Genomic DNA, 20,000 nt, shown 5'->3' on the forward strand with positions numbered 1-20,000 from the left:
TCTCAGTTGAAATATATCTTATGAAAAGTGAAAAGCAAAAGACAATCCGTCGATGGTCCAAGTTATAATTGCTACTGTTAGGAAACAGAAACCTACCACCGGGAACCACTCTGTCTGTCTATAGGAGATAAATCTTTGGCAGAAAGACATCCACACCGGAGAACAGTATTCCAGGAAACGGAGTACAAATTGTCTAAAATAGGTTGCATTGATTTTATCACTGTTATAAATATATGAGGCCTTACGAACAAAACCTAACTTTCATGTGGCATTTGCTGAAACTTTCATTAGAAGTTTTTTACAACAAAGTTCTACCTACTTGGAAGGGAAAATGAGGTGGGAAATCTATACTAGATCTGCTAATCAATAGCGTTTTTGTTTTACGGGTGGTCAGCCTCATACCCCACTGACCACACTATTCTCTGATCTGGTCCATATCACAACTGAGGTTGAGTGCAGCTTCATTTCTCATAAGTGGAGACTTTATTACACCCACATGGGATGCATCATCGACATACTGAACAAACTTGTTTTCTAGGCCAACAACCAACTTGTATACACTAAAAATAACTGTGGAGCTCCAGAAACAATAGGTCTTAGTTACAAAAGATCCTATCCACAGATACTCGCTGCTGCTAACCCTTAAAGAAATCCTCAAGTAATTCTAAAACATAGCAATCCAATCTAAGATTCTCAAGTTTATTAATAAGTGCATTATGATTTACTAAATAAAGAGGAGCACTAAAATCTATGTGAATTACTCTGCATTCAATACCATTACCAAGGTTCCATTACAAATGGCGTCTCAGGCCTAAAAGAGAATTGCAGGTACCTAACTACTTCAGGTATGTATTTTGACTATCAGCTAAAAATCCTTTAGATTCTACACTCTCATATAGTACCTTAAAAATAAGTTTTTCAGCAGCATTGGACAGAATAGAGAGAATAGTAATTGGACTGTAAATACTGCAGTCTACAGATAAGCTACTCTTTGGAACAGGATCTGTATTACTAAGCTTGCTCTCATCCACAAAAATACTATGTCAACAAAACAAAAAAAACTATAGAATCTAGTAGTGTTGGGAGAAATCATACTAGAAACTTAAAAATAAAGAAGGGGAGAAACCATCAGTGATTTTTCCACTCAAACTATCAAGATTATCCCAAAAAATTTCTTAACATCCTTGGAGAGAAATGCAAACCTCATAAGGACAGGCACAGGATGACACATGTTAGGGAGAGGGACATCCTCAGCTGATTGCTTAGCTTCAAAAATTTGATGAAGCCGATTAGCCTTTTCCATAGGGCCTATAACCACTATACCAACATCTGTTAGTAGTGGTGGAATGGACAGCGAGCCTGACCCTAAGATAGTAGATGCTAATTTGGACCAATACAGGTAAGGCTGAGTAATTCCTTAAAGGTTCCTCTTCAAGGAATCATAATTTCTCTTGGCTGTATAGTAAGTTCTATTCACACCTCGACAAGACTCAACAAAAATGGTGTAATTATCATTTGGACAATTTTGTCTCCATGTGCTGAATTTGGTCTTCTTGTCATGGTTGGCTTGCCTAAATTTATGACCTTTCTAGGGACGCATGTTATTAAAATAACCATCAGAATTTCATTTCACTTTTTCTTGGGATCAGAATCTAATATACCAACTGAAATATTAAGTACCCACCAAGTTACAATAATACGATCCTAATTGGGTCTGGATTTCAACCAGACCGTTTTTCCAGTGGTGGAGTTAGGAATATACTTATTGACAGATATGTCCATTTCAGTGACGCAATGATCAGAAGTGCCTATACATTCACAGACCTTGGTCTTCACAATAGCTGGAACATCTGTGGATATGAAGTCTAATCTATTACCAGAAATGTGCATGGGTTCTTAAGTTAGCTGGACAAAATCGGAAGATCCACAGAACTCAAGAGCAGACCAGCCATATTTACCTGTGGAATTTGTATTTAGCCACTCACTGTGCTTTGCATTACAGCAGCGTGCTCCAACCTTTTCGAAACGATTACACCAAAAAATTAAAAAATTAATTTTAAACAGTTATTATTATTTACACCCTTTTGAACAAAATATACCCGATAATATCCGGGATTTTTATTTACTTTATTACTTTTTTTTTTAAGTTTTTTTTTTTTCACTCACCCATAATTGAACTGCCTATGGGATATAGTCCGCTGTTGACTGCATATATTTAAGGATCCAGCACAAATGCAAACTTTTCCATTTTTATTTATATCAAAATAAACCATCACAAATGTAGAATATTCAACATCATCATCATCATCATCTATCTTCAGCTTTTTCCATTTCTATATGGGGTCGCTGTTTCTAGTCAGCCTTCTCCGTCTTCCTCTGTTGTACATCTTGTTCTCTTAGACCCTTTTCCTTCATGTCATTCAATAATATATCTTTCCACCTGAAGTTTGGCCTTCTTTCTTTTTTCCTGAGCCTTTTCTGAAACCTCTAATACTTTGACGGTCCCCCTGATCAATTCATTCCTGATTTTATCTTTTTTTGTGACACCACACATCCACCTCAGCATTCTCATCTCGGCCACTTCCATTCTCCTTTCTTGTTCTTTCTTTATTGTCCAAGTCTCTGCCCCATAGAGGATGGCTGGTCTAACTACGCTTTTATAAAACTTTTCTTTAACTTTTGCACTGATCCTCCTGTCACAAAGTATCCCTGATGACTTTCTTCAATTCATCCAAGCACACTGAATTTTATTACTGACTTCTGCATCCAGGTTTCCACTCTCATTCACAACAGAACAAAGATATTTGAAGGAGCTAACCCTCTTTATGTCTTCTTGGCCCAATTTCACTGTTCCCTGCCATTCCTCTCCACCTGTCCACATATATTCTGTCTTTGTTCTGCTAATTTTTAAGTCTCTACTCTCAAGTTCTTCTCTCCATCTTCCTAGCTTGAGTTGGACACCTTCTTTTGTTAGATCAGTCAGCACAATGTCATCAGCAAACATTGCACACCAAGGTACCTCTTCTCTAACTTCCGATGTTATAACATCCATCACAATATCAAACACGTGGGGACTAAGGACTGAACCCTGGTGGAGGCCAACTTTCACCTTAAACTTCTCTGTAGTTCCAACAGTGCTTATTACCTGCGTGGTGGCCTCTCCATACATATCTTTCATTATTCTGACATACTTTTCAGAACCTCTTTTCTCTCTCAAACACCTCCATACTTCCTGCCTAGGTACCCTATCATATGCTTTTTCCAGATCAATAAACACTAGATGAAGTCCTCTCTGTTTTTCTCTATGTTTCTCTACGGTCTGCCTTAGTGCAAATATTGCATCAAATGTGCTCTTTCCTAGCATAAAACCAAATTGCTCTTCACAAATTGTGGTTTTCATTCTCGCTCTTCCTTCTATAATCCTCTCATATATTTTCATTGTATGTGATATCAGTTTAATTCCTCTGTAGTTCCCTCACTCCTGCACATCACCCTTCCCTTTGTAGACTGGTACCATTAGACAATTTGTCAACATGTATGGCATTCTTTCTTGCGATATATCTAAGTCATTAAATCCCACAGGATGTCTATGCCTTCCTCTCCTAAATACTTCCATACTTCAGCTGATATTCCATCAGGTCCCACTGTTTTCCCCTTCTTTTTATCCAGTGGCTTCTTAACCTCTTCTCTTCTGATATCCTGGACTATTCTTTCATGAGGGTTTCCATCTCTTATTATTGTTCTTGGATTTTCTTCATTTAGTAACTCTTCGCAGTACTCCTTTCATCTAGCTATTATGCTTTCCTCTTTTGATAAAACTCTTCCATGTTTGTCCTTGATCTGTTTGATATGTTTGTTAGACCCTTTGATGATTTATCTCTGCTTTTTCCTATCTTGTGTATTCTCTTTTGGCGTTCAGCTGTCTCTAAGTTTTTATAGAGGTTGTCCATTGCAATTGCTTTTGCCTGCGCTACTGCCCTTACAGCTTCTTTATTTGCAGTTTTCCAAGCTATCCTATTTTCATCAGATTGATTCCTGTCATAGGCAACTCCTGTAGAAGATTCAGGACTCAAATAATAATACATATTATTCAGTAACCACTTTGTGTTTGCTCTGGTTCTTCAGCGTGAGGGTTGAGCTTGCATTGCTTGTGCAATCTTTTCATACTCTGGTCTTGGTTACAAAAAAGGTTTCACGGGAGTAGAACTTGGCGAAAATTTTAATACAAAGAGCTTCATGGCAACTACATTCCAATTTTTTCTCACGATTTGGTGTATACAGCCCAAGGCCAATACAGTGGAGGTCAGACGGAGAAGAGATTATTGGTGACTCACCTTCCAGAGTGGGCCACAATTCACCCCACGCCGACACAACATTCCCACCTGACCCTTTTAAGTGACCCGTGGCCGACAACCACAATTTAGTACCTTAGTACTGCGGAAGTATACGTTCAGGGCAGTAGGTTATAATCCACACCTTTGTTATACTGTATTGGCCTTGGGTCACTCTGAACCCAGACAGCCACACCTAGGGTCTTTCTGGAGATGTGGCCCACGAAATTTGTCTCGGCCGTTTCTCTCCGACTGACCTATACTATATTGGCCTTGATACAGCCATACCTTACGCATGTGGAATAATACGAGGAAAAACAAAATGCAAAATAATACTTTATAGAAAAAGAATAGGATATCTAATATCAGATCTAATAGGAAACAGAATATGGGCGCTATTAGACAGCGTTTTCTATAACTGACGAATCAAAGAGATGAAAAATATTTGATGTATTAGGAATCATATGGAAGTTTCGTTAGGAAGCAAATTTGTTCTCAGTTCAACTATAAACATTTCGCTCACTAATATACTAAGGTAATTTAAGACAAAATGTAAATGTCATTCAATGAATATTACAATTAATATTGATATGATATATTAAAAAAAAAAAATCGTTATCGGGAGTAGCAAGAAGAGATACCTATTCATTGTCTGGAATATCACGTCAGGGCTAATGAATGTTAATGTTCTAAGTAAGTTTATAATAAGAGACTATCTTCGTGTGACTGAAGAGATTAATTAAAGAAAAATACGTAACAGATGCTATTCAGTTAAACTAACTAAGGTCATTTAATTTTGCATCAACTTACTTTTATCAATTACATTAGTTGCTCACGTAAGGTCTCTCCTTAATACATGAACTGTCCTTAGTGCTACGAATTTTGGGCATCATCTCCGGTTTTTCTGTTTTGTGCGATTTTCTTTCGTCGGTGCACTTGAGTTTTTGAACTTCATATAATGTTACACGAAACTCTTAGCCACAACCCATTAAACGCAGCCGCGGCTCATGAAACTTTAAGCAATGGCCGGTGATGGCCTATGCTGTTGGCACCTTTACCAGTCCCAAGCGCACTTCGACCTTAAATCAAATGAAAATTACTGAGGCTGCAATTCGGTATGTCTGATGACAAGTGGGTGGATGATCAACATCGCAATTTGTAGCCCTTTAGCCGCAGTAAAATTTTAAAGATCTGACGGCGGACAAAAAAGTGCGGGCGAACAGACAAATAGCATTTTTAATAGTTTTTTTTTTTTTTTTTTTCTTGCAGAAAACTTAAACTGGATGTTCCTAATTTTTATAACCTGACGTAGAAAAATAGTAAAAGTCATGGCCCGTTATGATGCTTCTGCGGCAGCTAGGTAAAAAGCACGAAAGTTTGGGACAGTTTCGCAGATAAAATGTTCTTTATGATAAATGTTTGTTGCAAGTAAAATTTTTGCTATAGACATATTTTTACCTGATAATTGAAATTGTCCTTGCGTTGGAAGGGCAAATGTACCTAGAGAGAGAGAGAGAGAGAGAGAGAGAGAGAGAGAGAGAGAGAGAGAGAGAGATGGGGGTGGGGGAGAAAGCCTTATTAAAATCTTGAAAAATAGATAGATAGACAGCTAGTGGACAGACAGAACGAGATTAGGTAATAGCTGGATCATTCTATGACTAGGTTGACTTTGGAAATATCAGAATGGTTTAAGAAATTCTGAAATATCTTATGTGTTGCATTAAATATTTCAAGCTTAACTGAAAACGGGTCTTTCTAAACCATTTCTGAATAAAAGGGCTTCATTTACTTTTTGTGCATTTATAATTCCTTCTCATAAAATCTAAATACTACTAGAAAGCCGCCAACGTGCTTTTGGGGAACACGTATTATGTATTCCGGTGAATTTATGACTTGACATATTTTTGTAGAGTGGAACCTATTTGTTATCTGTAACGATTGGAATTATGCTAGTCAATCTATCTGGATAATTTTCTAGTTTTAGAAACGAATCAAGTAAGCGTTTTAACTGCAGGCAGATAGCACTATATTTTATCTAAAAAAAACATTTTCTACTTAATGAAAGGGAATATTAATTGTAATCTATGGTTCGAAAAATAAATGAACAGTAAAACTTCATTCCTATCACAATACCACTTTCATAACCTTTAGAAAACTAAATTTTTACAGAAGAGTGGTTTTTGGAAAAGGGAAAAAAATTGTGAAAAGGTCTTTAGGCTTCAGTTTCTTTTTCAGTAGATTTTGTGCCATGATAAACTTGTGGATAAGGAGGAAATATTACTTTACCATGAACAAATACTGTAAATTTGTAAGTCATATCAGCTGGATTAATATTATATACAAATAAAATAACCTCTGCTCTGGAGGAAAGGAAGATTAAAATCCTTTACACAAAAAAAAGAATGAGCCATGACGGAAAATTCTACATCCTTCAATAAAATGTAAGTGATAAAATTAGTCCCGATGCTGCATTTGCTCAAAAGAAAAATATAAACGAGTTGGCAACTGTAATACCGAAAAGAAGACAAAGAAAAAGTAAAAAGACCTTTTCACAATTTAGATAACTTGTTTTTGAAGACTCACTTTTCCCCACTTTTTCAAACATAACTCTGAACTTTTTTATTTACAAATATAAATTATCATTATTAACTGTTGGTTATGAAGTTCACATTTATGTGATAATAATAAAGATTATGATTTTTTTTTTTTTCCTCTTTTTTTTCCTTTTTTTTTTTTAGTTTATAACTAGATTATTTACCAAGAGCGATTGGGTTGTAAACATATTATATACAAAATAAAATAAAGGAAAATTAAATTGAGCATATGATGCTTCCTGGTTGCATTAACAGAAAAAATAAAAAAAGGGGAAAAAGACTTAACTGACGATACAAGTGAATAACATATTTTGCTTAATATTTAGTTATGGCATTCAGGATTCAAGCGCTACTCATTTCGAGGAAGGATGCAAACACACACAGACACACACATACACACACTCACACATACAAACACACACACACACACACACACACACACACATATATATATATATATATATATATATATATATATATATATAGATATATATATATATATATATATATATATATCTATATATATACTATATATATATATATATATATATATATATATATATATATATATAGATATATATATATATATATATATATATCTATATATATATATATATATATATATATATATATATATATATATATATATATATATATAGATATATATATATATATATATATAGTAATATATATATATATATATATATATATATATATATATATATATATATATATTATATATATATATATATATATATATATATATATATATATATATCTATATATATATATATATATATATATATATATGATATATATATATATATATAGATATATATATAGATATATATATATATATATATATATATATATATATATATATATATATATATATATATATATATATATATATATATATATATATATATATATCTATATATATATATATATATATATATATATATATATATATATCTATACTATATATATATATATATATATATATATATATATATATATATATATATATATATATAGATATATAATATATATATATATATATATATATATATATATATATATATATATATATATACTGTTATATATATCTATATATATCTAATATATATATATATATATATATATATATATATATATATATATATATTATATCTATATATATATATATATATATATATATATATATATATATATATATATATATATATATATATATATAGCTTGATGATGAATAATAGTGCCAAGACTAGGAAGAACATTCTTTAATATTACGAGCTTTCGAGGTTTAAAAACCTCATCTTCAGGCTGAAAAAATGACAAGGATGAGAAATCACTAAAAATTACATTAAAATTAATTGTCTGATAAAAGCTTCAGTAAAAACATAAAATAAAACGAACATCACATACAAACTAAAAATTAAAAATTACGAAAAACTAAAACAAAGCGCAAATCATACAAAAAACAGAGATAAAAATAAAAATAAAAAATAATATGAAAGGTAAACAAACTACACTCAAAAATAAAATAGCTAAACGACCCACTTTGTGTACCTACTATGAAACTATATGATAGCTAGTTGAATACGGACGAGTTGTTGTTCAATTCCGGTTTCATTTTCTTAATAAAAACAGCGACTCTGAAATTAAAAGGTCCAGTCTATTTGAGCAAAAAGACAGTACTCTAAAATCTAGTGAGTGAAAGGATGGTCCTGTGCTAAACTGTGATCCCTTATGGCAGAAAATGTGGTTTAGAAAGAGGAAAACCTAGTTTCTAACGGAAAGACCTCTGTGTTCCAAAATTCTGTGTCTAAGCCAGCGGGAACTGGATCCCACGTATCGCAGACCACACTGCGAACAGGTAAACAAGTAAACGACACTCGAATTAAGGTCCACAGGAAGAGCAGGCTTCTCCCTCAAAAGTGATCCTACAGTAAAAGGGTTAGTAAAAACAAATCTGAAACTAACTTGAGGAAAACTATGCTTAAGTATTTCTTGTAACTTTTTTCGTACCAAGTAGCTACTATGACCAAGGAAAGGCAATTTAATATACTTTACATCTTTACTAGCAGTACTGTACAAGAAATACTTAAGCATAGTTTTCCTCAAGTTAGTTTCAGAGTTTGTTTTTACTAACCCTTTTACTGTAGGATCACTTTTGAGGGAGAAGCCTGCTCTTCTGTGGACCTTAATTCGAGTGTCGTTTACTTGTTTACCTGTTCGCAGTGTGGTCTGCGATACGTGGGATCCAGTTCCCGCTGGCTTAGACACAGAATTTTGGAACACAGAGGTCTTTCCGTTAGAACTAGGTTTCCTCTTTCTAAACCACCATTTTCTGCCATAAGGGATCACAGTTTAGCACAGGACCATCCTTTCACTCACCTAGATTTTAGAAGTACTGTCTTTTTTGCTCAAATAGACTGGACCTTTTAATTTCAGAGTCGCTGTTTATTAAGAAAATGAAACCGGAATTGAACAACAACTCGTCCGGTATTCAACTAGCTATCATATAGTTTCATAGTAGGTACACAAAGTGGGTCGTTAGCTATTTTATTTTTGAGTGTAGTTTGTTTACCTTTCATATTATTTTTATTTTTATTTTTATCTCTGTTTTTGTATGATTTGCGCTTTGTTTTAGTTTTTTCGTAATTTTTAATTTTTAGTTTGTATGTGATGTTCGTTTTATTTTATGTTTTTTTACTGAAGCTTTTAATCTGACAATTAATTTTAATGTAATTTTAGTGATTTCTCATCCTTGTCATTTTTTCAGCCTGAAGATGAGGTTTTAAACCTCGAAAGCTCGTAATTAAAGAATGTTCTTCCTAGTCTTGGCACTATTATTCATCATCAAGCTAAGATTTCCAAGTAGCCGCCCAATTACTGAGACTATTTTGAGACGTTATGGCCGCTCAACGCTACAGTTGTTTAGACGGACCGAGAAGGTACGCTATAGATCCAAGAAGATTGAGGAGGACATACGATTTCTGAACACTTGCAAGGATTTCCGTGTTATTCCCAATTTCATTAAATTTAAGGTTTACTCCAGAGATTTTCACAACACGAGTACTTATCTCTCATGGCAATTTAAATTATTAGACTTTGAGGTTAAAGCGCAAAAACGTAAGAAAGAGGTAATTTTAATTTTTACAGAAGTGTCTTCATTAAATAGGGAATTAAGGAATAATCTTTCTTTTTTTTTGGACTACAATTGCCTGTCTTCTATTTTGGATTCCAATGTTTGATAAGAAATTGACAGATGTTAGGCTTACACACAGCAGAAAGTTGAGAAAATCTTGGTGTTGATGTTAGTAAGAAAATAGATAGCAGTAAAGTAATTTTAATCTTCTAACAGAAATTTAACAAAAGAGGAAAAAGGATGTTCTTTCTCTTGGTCTTGAGTTTGCCTTGACTCCCATGAAATTCAATTTCTTCAAGTATTTTTTAAGTTTTGAAAAACTATGTTCAACTTTAAGAAACAGTGACATTTGTGGTAGTGAAACCCTTATTTCAATTTTTAACAAAATTTCAGTAATTGCAAATGAGACTTTTAACAATTTTAACCGTAGAAAGGAGGGTGACAATCAGTTAAATAAAGACAGAATCAATATTTTACGCAATCTTAAGAACGATGATAGTATTGTTATTACAAAACCAGATAAAGGCAGGGGTGTTGTATTGATGAATAGGTCTGATTATTTAGATAAAATGAATGAAATACTCTCTGATAATACAAAATTTAGGATGTTGAATGTAGATATTGCGGGTCACATTTTGAAATTAGAAGATAAATTAAATAGGATGTTAAGAAGTTTGAGAGATAGATTGGGGAAGTTGCATATAGTAATTTATATGCTTCAGGGTCAAAGCCCGGTTATATGTATGGTCTACCTAAGGTGCATAAAATAGGAAACCCGTTGAGACCCATTATACTTCAATTGGCACTTTTAGCTATTACTTATCAAAGTTTCTAGTTCCTGTTTTAAAACCTCTAACTTTTAGTGAGTTTAAGTCCCAAATTCTTCCAAGTTTGTCAAAAGAATTGTGTTCTTTCGATTTTAACCAAGATGTTGTAATGGCTAGTTTTGATGTAACCTCTCTTTTCACAAATATCCCATTAACCGAAAACAACTGACATTATTCTAATAATATATGTGAAAACCACATAACAACTTTTGGACTTAGTAAAATAGATTTGCGTAAGTTATTACAAATTGGCTACAACTGATGGCATTTTTACTTTTGATGGTAAATTATATAATCAAATAGATGGTGTTGCTATGGGAAACTTCCCTTGGACCTGTGTATGCAGATGTTTCATGGGTTATTGTGAAAAGATTTGGATGTCTGAATGCCCTGTTGCTTTCAAACCCTTGTATTATCGTAGGTACGTGGATGACACTTTCCTTGTGTTTAGGGAACGCACACGTGGATTTATTTTTAGAATATTTTAATTCTCGTCATCCTAATATTCTTTTACTTGTGAGACAGAACAGGATAACTATGTTGTCATTTTTAGATGTTCCGGTACACAGAAATAGAGGTAAATTTCAGACTTCCGTTTATAGGAAAAGTACTTTTACTGGCTTGGGATTGAATTATCTTAGTTTTTCACCAAAGTTGTTTAAATTTAATTCACTACGTACTATGATAAATAGAGCTTACAATGTCTGTTGTGATTTTTTAATTTATTTCATCAAGACATGGTCTTTCCTCCAGAATTATTTTTCCGAAAATTCTTATCCCGTATTTGTCTTTACAAAGTTCTGAAAAATTTTCTACATGATAAATTTTGTCCAGACCGGGTACAGTACTGCTAGTAAGATGTAAAGTATATTAAATTGCCTTTCCTTGGTCATAGTAGCTACTTGGTACGAAAAAGTTACAAGAAATACTTAAGCATAGTTTTCCTCAAGTTTAGTTTCAGATTTGTTTTTACTAACCCTTTTACTGTAGGATCACTTTTGAGGGAGAAGCCTGCTCTTCCTGTGGACCTTAATTCGAGTGTCGTTACTTGTTTACCTGTTCGCAGTGTGGTCTGCGATACGTGGGATCCAGTTCCCGCTGGCTTAGACACAGAATTTTGGAACACAGAGGTCTTTCCGTTAGAACTAGGTTTCCTCTTTCTAAACCACCATTTTCTCGCCATAAGGGATCACAGTTTAGCACAGGACCATCCTTTCACTCACCTAGATTTGTTTTAGAGTACTGTCTTTTTTGCTCAAATAGACTGGACCTTTTAATTTCAGAGTCGCTGTTTATTAAGAAAATGAAACCGGAATTGAACAACAACTCGTCCGGTATTCAACTAGCTATCATATAGTTTCATAGTAGGTACACAAAGTGGGTCGTTAGCTATTTTATTTTTGAGTGTAGTTTGTTTACCTTTCATATTATTTTTATTTTTATTTTTATCTCTGTTTTTGTATGATTTGCGCTTTGTTTTAGTTTTTTCGTAATTTTTAATTTTTAGTTTGTATGTGATGTTCGTTTTATTTTATGTTTTTACTGAAGCTTTTAATTAGACAATTAATTTTAATGTAATTTTTAGTGATTTCTCATCCTTGTCATTTTTTCAGCCTGAAGATGAGGTTTTTTTAAACCTCGAAAGCTCGTAATATTAAAGAATGTTCTTCCTAGTCTTGGCACTATTATTCATCATCAAGCTAAGATTTCCAAGTAGCCGCCCAATTACTGAGACTATATATATAATATTATATATATATATATATATATATTATATATATATATATATATATATATATATAGATAGATAGATATATAGATATATCTATATATATATATATATATATATATTATATATATATATATATATATATATATATATATATATATATATATATATATATATATATATATATATATTGGACTCGCATTTAATGAATTTATATGACATGAGGACGGACAAAGAATCGTATATATATCCTAAATTTTTGCTTATTAGTCAAATTGTTCCTTAATTAAACTTCCAGTTCTTTTTGTTGTCATAATGAAATAACTTAATTACTCTGCTTTCTTCTGCTGAACATTTTCGTCGGTGTCTCACCGATATGAAGCAGATAACAACTATCATAATTCTTAATGTTATGAGTAAAAACCTAGAAGTGACATATGTAGCCTGATGCGTATATATGAATCACAGTGATGTGATCAGACTCATATATATATATATATATATATATATATAATATATATATATATATATATATATATATATATATATATATATATATATATATATATATATATATATCGAGCTACAATGTCCTTTAATATCTAATTTGCTCTACCTCGAATTAATATATTTTCATATATGCTTTACCGAAGGGAATTTTTTCTTGATAATAGACTTGCCTGGGCCGGGGCGCGAACCCACGGAGCCTTTCAAATCCGGGAACGTCAGTGAAGCTTTACCTACTAGACCACCTCTTGCGGTGGTGTAGCAGGTAAAGCTTCACTGACGTTCCTGGATTTGAAAGGCTCCGTGGGTTTGCGCCCCGGCCCAGGCAAGTCTATTATCGAGAAAAAAAATTCCCCTTCGGTTAAGCATATATGAAAATATATTAATTCCGAGGTAGAGCGAATTAGATATTAAAAGACATTGTAGCTCGATACATGTATATGAATCACGGAAATGTGATATGACTTATGTATATATATATATATATATATATATATATATATATATATATATAATATATATTATATATATATATATATCGAGCTACAATGTCCTTTAATATCTAATTCCCTCTACCTCGGAATCAATATATTTTCATATATGCTTAACCGAAGGGGAATTTTTTTCTCGATAATAGACTTGCCTGGACCCGGGCGCAAACCCATGAAGCCTTTCAAATCCAGGAACGTCCTGGATTTGAAAGGCTCCATGGGTTCGCACCCGGGTCCAGGCAAGTGTATTATCGAGAAAAAATTCCCATTGGTTAAGCATATATGAAAATATATTAATTCCGAGGTAGAGCGAATTAGATATTAAAGGACATCCTAACTCGATATATGTATATGAATCCCGGAAATGTGATATGACATATATATTTCACACACACACACACACACACACACACACATATATATATATATATATATATATATATATATATATATATATATATATATATATATATATATATATATATATATATATATATATGTGTGTGTGTGTGTGTGTGTATGTATATATATGTATGTATATATTGCAGGATAAAAGTAATGTGGGATCATTCCTTAAAAGCAGTACACCCAACATAATCAGGTCATGGGTTAAACAGTAAAGTCTGCCAAAAACCACAGCCCAGGATGTGTGTGACCCTTCGCTAAGCACAAACAAAAACACACAACAACAACCTAATTCCATGGGAAACCTGCTTTGGCTCTCATGGAATGACGTGTCTTAGTCTAGATAAGTAGTGTTCATTCATACACATGTATCTTTTGTTGGGTTTGCTCGCCTATGGATTTGTAAACCAATCTGTAACAATCACTTCCTCTTCTCTTATCGTCTCGTATAGACATTCAAGTCTTCTTTGCAAAGCTATCTCAAGATGTAACATTTAGAATATAAGTATTTTTGCTACCTCTTTGTTTCCACGACTAACCCTCCAAGCAATTTGTGCAACATGAATCTAGAGTTCAGAAAATATCTTCCTTGCCGCAGAGAGAAAGAGAGAGACGGAGAGGGAGAAAGAGAGAGGACTCTGAACCTTTCTCCTGACACAACGCTATCCGCTTAGTGTATCAAAAGTACCCACGTAGGCCTGGTCGTATCCAGGTACTACCACATTTTGGTGGCAGCTACAAGTGGAAGCTAAAGGGAGTACTTTGTCCGTAGTAGATATAAACACTTTATCATACAACGGAAACTTTCTACCATGTCGAAATGGAAGAATCTTCAAACAGCCACAAACGACTGCATCATACCACGGGCTGCGGCGTTGTAGTGCCCGAGACATCGACACACCCTGTGACGCCTACCTTTGAGAGAATTAAGCTATATTAAGATATATTAGCCACACGTTATATCATGGCTTCTTCATCATAATCCCGCCTTCATCGACATTGTGAAACTTCAAGAACATCCACTGTACATGACTTCCACAGAGTATCATCAACATAGTACCGGAACGGAAAACAGATGTTCTACAAACAAACACACTGCACGAAACCTTCAATCTATGCCAAGCTTGTGATCCAAGGGCAGATACCAGCTGATACATGACATCATATAACAACATTGGGGGAATCGCCATATAACCGAGCTAAGTACACCTACTTTAGTCATTCATTGTGCAGCATTAGTATTCAAGCATTCTACGCAAGTCGATAGATCGCTGTTCCTGGGTGAGTTACGAGACATCAAATAACCTTACTTTTCTTGCAGGGATCAATCTTTATCATTTTGCTAACCTTCCCTTGCAGGATTTTGTCTTTGTCATTTATGCCAACTCTTCTTTTTCAGAGTTATTACTGAAATATTTTACCATATCTTATGTGCCCCACTTTATCATTTTTGGGAAACATTATTATTTCCGTTCCACATTGTGTTTTATATAGCATATGCGTTTACGCAGTGAATGTGTGTACTCTTATAGGTACTTTAATAGGGTTGCCAATAAACATAGTGATCGTAAGAAATCGAATACCAAAATGGCTACTGGAGTTTCCTTGAGGGCATCTGCGCCGGTTTCATCCAGTAATCCGGTAGTAACTTTAGTTAACGCTAAATCTGCTAGCTATGTTCCTTTCCAAGAGCGTGTTATTGGTTTTTTTACCACAGGGGGTACAATCTTGGATCTCATCAGTGGATGCTCATTTGAAAGCTATATGTATATCATTGCCTTCCCTACAGCTTCAGGAAGCTAAAAGCTTCATTGATTTTGCAAAAGAGGATGCTGGGTCTTACCTTAGGGGTGTTTCCTTTCAAGAGGCAAAAAATATGAGAGAAATCTAAAGTTAATCTACGCTCAGTATATGGCAGTGAGGAAGCTTTGGATGAAGTTTTAGCTTTGAGAAACATCTACAATCTTGTCTCTATGACTCATCTTAGCTTGGTTGATAGGGTGGCACTTATTGCAGACCGTCTAAATGAATACCTGGATCAATTTAATCAATCACATTAGGTTAGTGGTAATGACATAGCTGTAAAGGATATTGGCAGGCTCATATACTTAACTTTCATAATAGCTATCTTGCCAGAAGCCTTGATATGGTGTTTTGATGAAGAGCTAACGCCCAACAGTACGGAACTAGACATATACAAACAAATTAAGAAACATATGTCTATGTAAATGTGCAGATTTAGACCCCACTCTTGTCCAAGTTTTTGCAAAGAATGAAAACAAACCACAGCAGGTAAACATAGTTAGCAGTAACACAGTCAGGATAACTTGTTTTAACTGTAAACGTACAGGCCATATGATGAATGATTGCCGTACGCATTTTTGCTCCATTCATAATAGCTCGGGTCATGCATACACTCATTGTTATGCGTGCAACCAGTCGCAGGGTAGCGCTAAAAATACACAGCATGTTGCCAATGATAATAAGAATAAATATCAACATAACCACAAAAAGAAACACTCGCATGGCAACACAGTGCAGAATCAGAAACAAGCAAATCAGACTTCAGGGAACTCGGTTCCTCATCCGACTAGCCAAAACAATCAAAGTCAGCCAAATTTTCCTAGTGTCCAAAGCAAATCAAATACCACGTAAGCAAACTCCAGCGGGTGGGGGGAGGGGGGGGAGTGATGTTGGGTCATCCATATCATCATCTTTTGAATTAAATAACAAATTTAATCATTTAGAAGACTTATGTAAAACACAGAGTTTCCCAACAAACCACACGACCACATCCAAAAAGTCAGGGCAGGATCCTGTAGATTTTCATAGAATTCATGCTATCATTAGTACTGGTGAATTATGCCCTACTTTACATGCAGTTAATCTAGAATATCGAATTTTTACATTGTTTTTTTATTCTGCTAGTCCACGTAACATAATGGACTTACAGACTTATCACTTGTAGTTTTCACACTTCCCTATTGAGAAGTCCGGAGTCTGACTTTCGGGCCTCGGCAATAACGAACTAAGTATTGTAGGCGTAACTCAGGTTCAGTACAAGGTGGGTAAGCGCACGCTTACTGATACCTTTATAGTTGTAGAACACATTGATATGTATCCAATTGTAATTGTAGGATATCCATCTATGTGCATTCAAAATATTGTTCTAGCTCCTGCAAAGAATGGCGTGTTTATCAAAGGAAAATTCTACAAATCTTCCAACACATTAAAATCCGTTTTGGACAAAAAGGAGGCAGACAATCAAACAGTAATGTACATTGAAGAACTAGTTACCTTTCTCTGAACCATGATATTATTCAAGCCACCCAACATAATTCTCGTACACCCATACTGGCAGCTTGAATGCAATCTCTCAGGCCGAATGCACCCTCGTATCTTTCAGTGGGTGTTAAGAAAACCTAGCCAGGATCTGAAATTTTAATCATTTCAGACACTGAAAATTAACAGACTTTCTGTAACACAAGCATTATACACTGTTGACTCTCAGCATCAGGTCAACATTGAAGTCTGTAACCACTTGAATACCAATCTAGTAATCAAACAAAATCAGCATATCATAGATATGGATGTGTATAAATACAGCATTCTTACCATCACTGAAATTAACCACGCTCAACCCATTGTTGATGAATCCCTCTTACAATCTATCAAAAGTAAAATCGATACAGGCATTCAAAATGTGGGGATTAAGCAGAAATTTTATGAACTTTTATCTAAATATCATGACGTTTTCTCCACTAGCGAGGGATCTCTAGGGAAAATGGATGTCATTGAACCCCATATACAGTTAAAAGACAAGAATAAAGTTATTTACGTACCTTCGTACCGTCTCCCTAGGAAATTTCAGAATGAAGTCAATGAAGAAGTAGATAAAATGTTAGAAGAAGGGGTTATTAGGAAATCGAACAGTCCTTATAACTTTCCTTTAATTGTTGTGCCCAAAAAGAATCGGAATTGGTGAATTTGCGTAGATTTCCGTCGCTTAAACAAGGAAACGATTCCTGATCGTTTTCCGGTGCCATGTACTGACGATATCTTATCCCTGTTAGGGCAGAATAAATTCTTAATGTCCTTAGATTTACTCAAAGACTTTCACCAGATACCCTTAGATCAGGACATCCAGGGGACGCTATGAATTTTTGTGTATGCCTTTTGGCTTATGTTGCGCCGCAATCACCTTTACCAGAATGATTAATATAGTGTTTGGAGAATTGCTGGGTGAGATTCTTCATGCCTATATGGACGATCTTGTAATCTTTTCTCATACCTTAGAAGAGCACTTGCATAAATTCGAACTAGTACTTCACAGATTAAGACAACTTATCTAAATGCGAGATTTTTTAAGTCAGAGCTAGTCTATTTAGGTTTTATGGTATCTAGTCAAGGTCTTAAGGTAGTCCATGTAACTTTCCGGTACCTACGGCAAGGGCATACAACAATTTCTAGGGTGTGCAGGCTATTACAGCCGCTTCGTGCACAACTACTCACTAATTGCAGCTTCTTTAACTGATCTTACGAAGAAGGGTGCAGATTTTATATGGTCTGAAATGCACCAACAGGCATTTGATACCTTGAAAGAGAAATTTTGCAGTTCACCTATCTTAAAATTTCCTGATTTCAGTAAGGAATTCTTTATCGCAACTGACGCCTCAGATCAGGGGATAGGAGAGGTATTACTTCAGCAATATGATAAACAGCTTTTCCCGATAGATGTTTATTCATGTAAACTGAAGCCCTCTGAAAGTAAATATGCAATAATAGACAAGGAAGGGCTGGCTTTCGTTAACTCATTAGTGCATTTTAAATTCATAATCTACGGCTATCCTGTTAAGTTCCTTACCGACCATAGGGCCCTCACCGACTTCTTCAAAGGCTTTAATCACAGTCCCAAAAGAACTTGGTGGCATATGATCATTCAGGACTTTGGCATGTTGGCAACCCTTTGCCAACATGCCCAGAACCATTAGCTGAATTAGAAGATATCGCAAAATCCATACCAATTGTTAAAATAGTATCCAAACAAGAAAATTCATTAATCCAAACGACCGAGCATGTTGAAGACCTGGGTTGGAGTGCTGAACTGGTACAGACTGAACAAAAGAAAGATCTTCAGTTAAGTAAAATAATAGATGCTTTGAACGGAAATCCTAAAGAAAAAGAATATTTGAAATATTCGCAGCAGAATTACATAACCAAGGATAATATTCTGTCGAGATCCGTGACAAGGAAAACCCAAAGTACACCGCAGGTGACTAATGACCAGGTAGTAATACGAATCTCTCTTATACCGACTGTCCTAAATTGGTTGCATTCCAATCCCTTACATGGTCATCCTAGGTTCTCTATCATGTCATATAAAGCCAAATCAATATTCTACTGGTCTACAATGCTTACAGATATCAAAAAACACATAGCAAATTTTCACATTTGCCACGAAAACAAAGGACACACTAAGACACCTGTCAGCCTTGGGGCCTACCCCGTGCCAAACCAACCTTTTGAAAGAGTACACCTAAATTTATTGATAGGGTTTTACGAGTCTGACAGAGGGAATAAGGACCTCTTAGTGATAATCGATGCCTTGAACAGATATGCAGAATAAATACCTTTGAAAAACCAGACCACAATTGAATGCGCTAGAAAATATTATGAATCTTATATCTGTAAACAAGGAATTCCGCACATGATAATCTCAGACTCTGGTGGAGAATTCAATAATCACTTTCTTAACTCCTTGTGTGAATTCCTTTGCATTAAGAAAATCAATACCATGATTTATCACCCAGAGTCAAATGGGTTAGTAGAACGGGTAAATAGGAAGGTGTTAAATATCCTATGAGTCACACTCAGTGGTATGGATCCCCATTGGGATAGGCCATCCTCGTGGTCTTAAGCACTCTTAACCATAGCTATCATATGTCTATCAAAATGTTGCCAC

Source organism: Macrobrachium nipponense, chromosome 16 (assembly GCF_015104395.2).
Source record: "Macrobrachium nipponense isolate FS-2020 chromosome 16, ASM1510439v2, whole genome shotgun sequence".
Lineage (NCBI taxonomy): Eukaryota > Metazoa > Arthropoda > Malacostraca > Decapoda > Palaemonidae > Macrobrachium > Macrobrachium nipponense.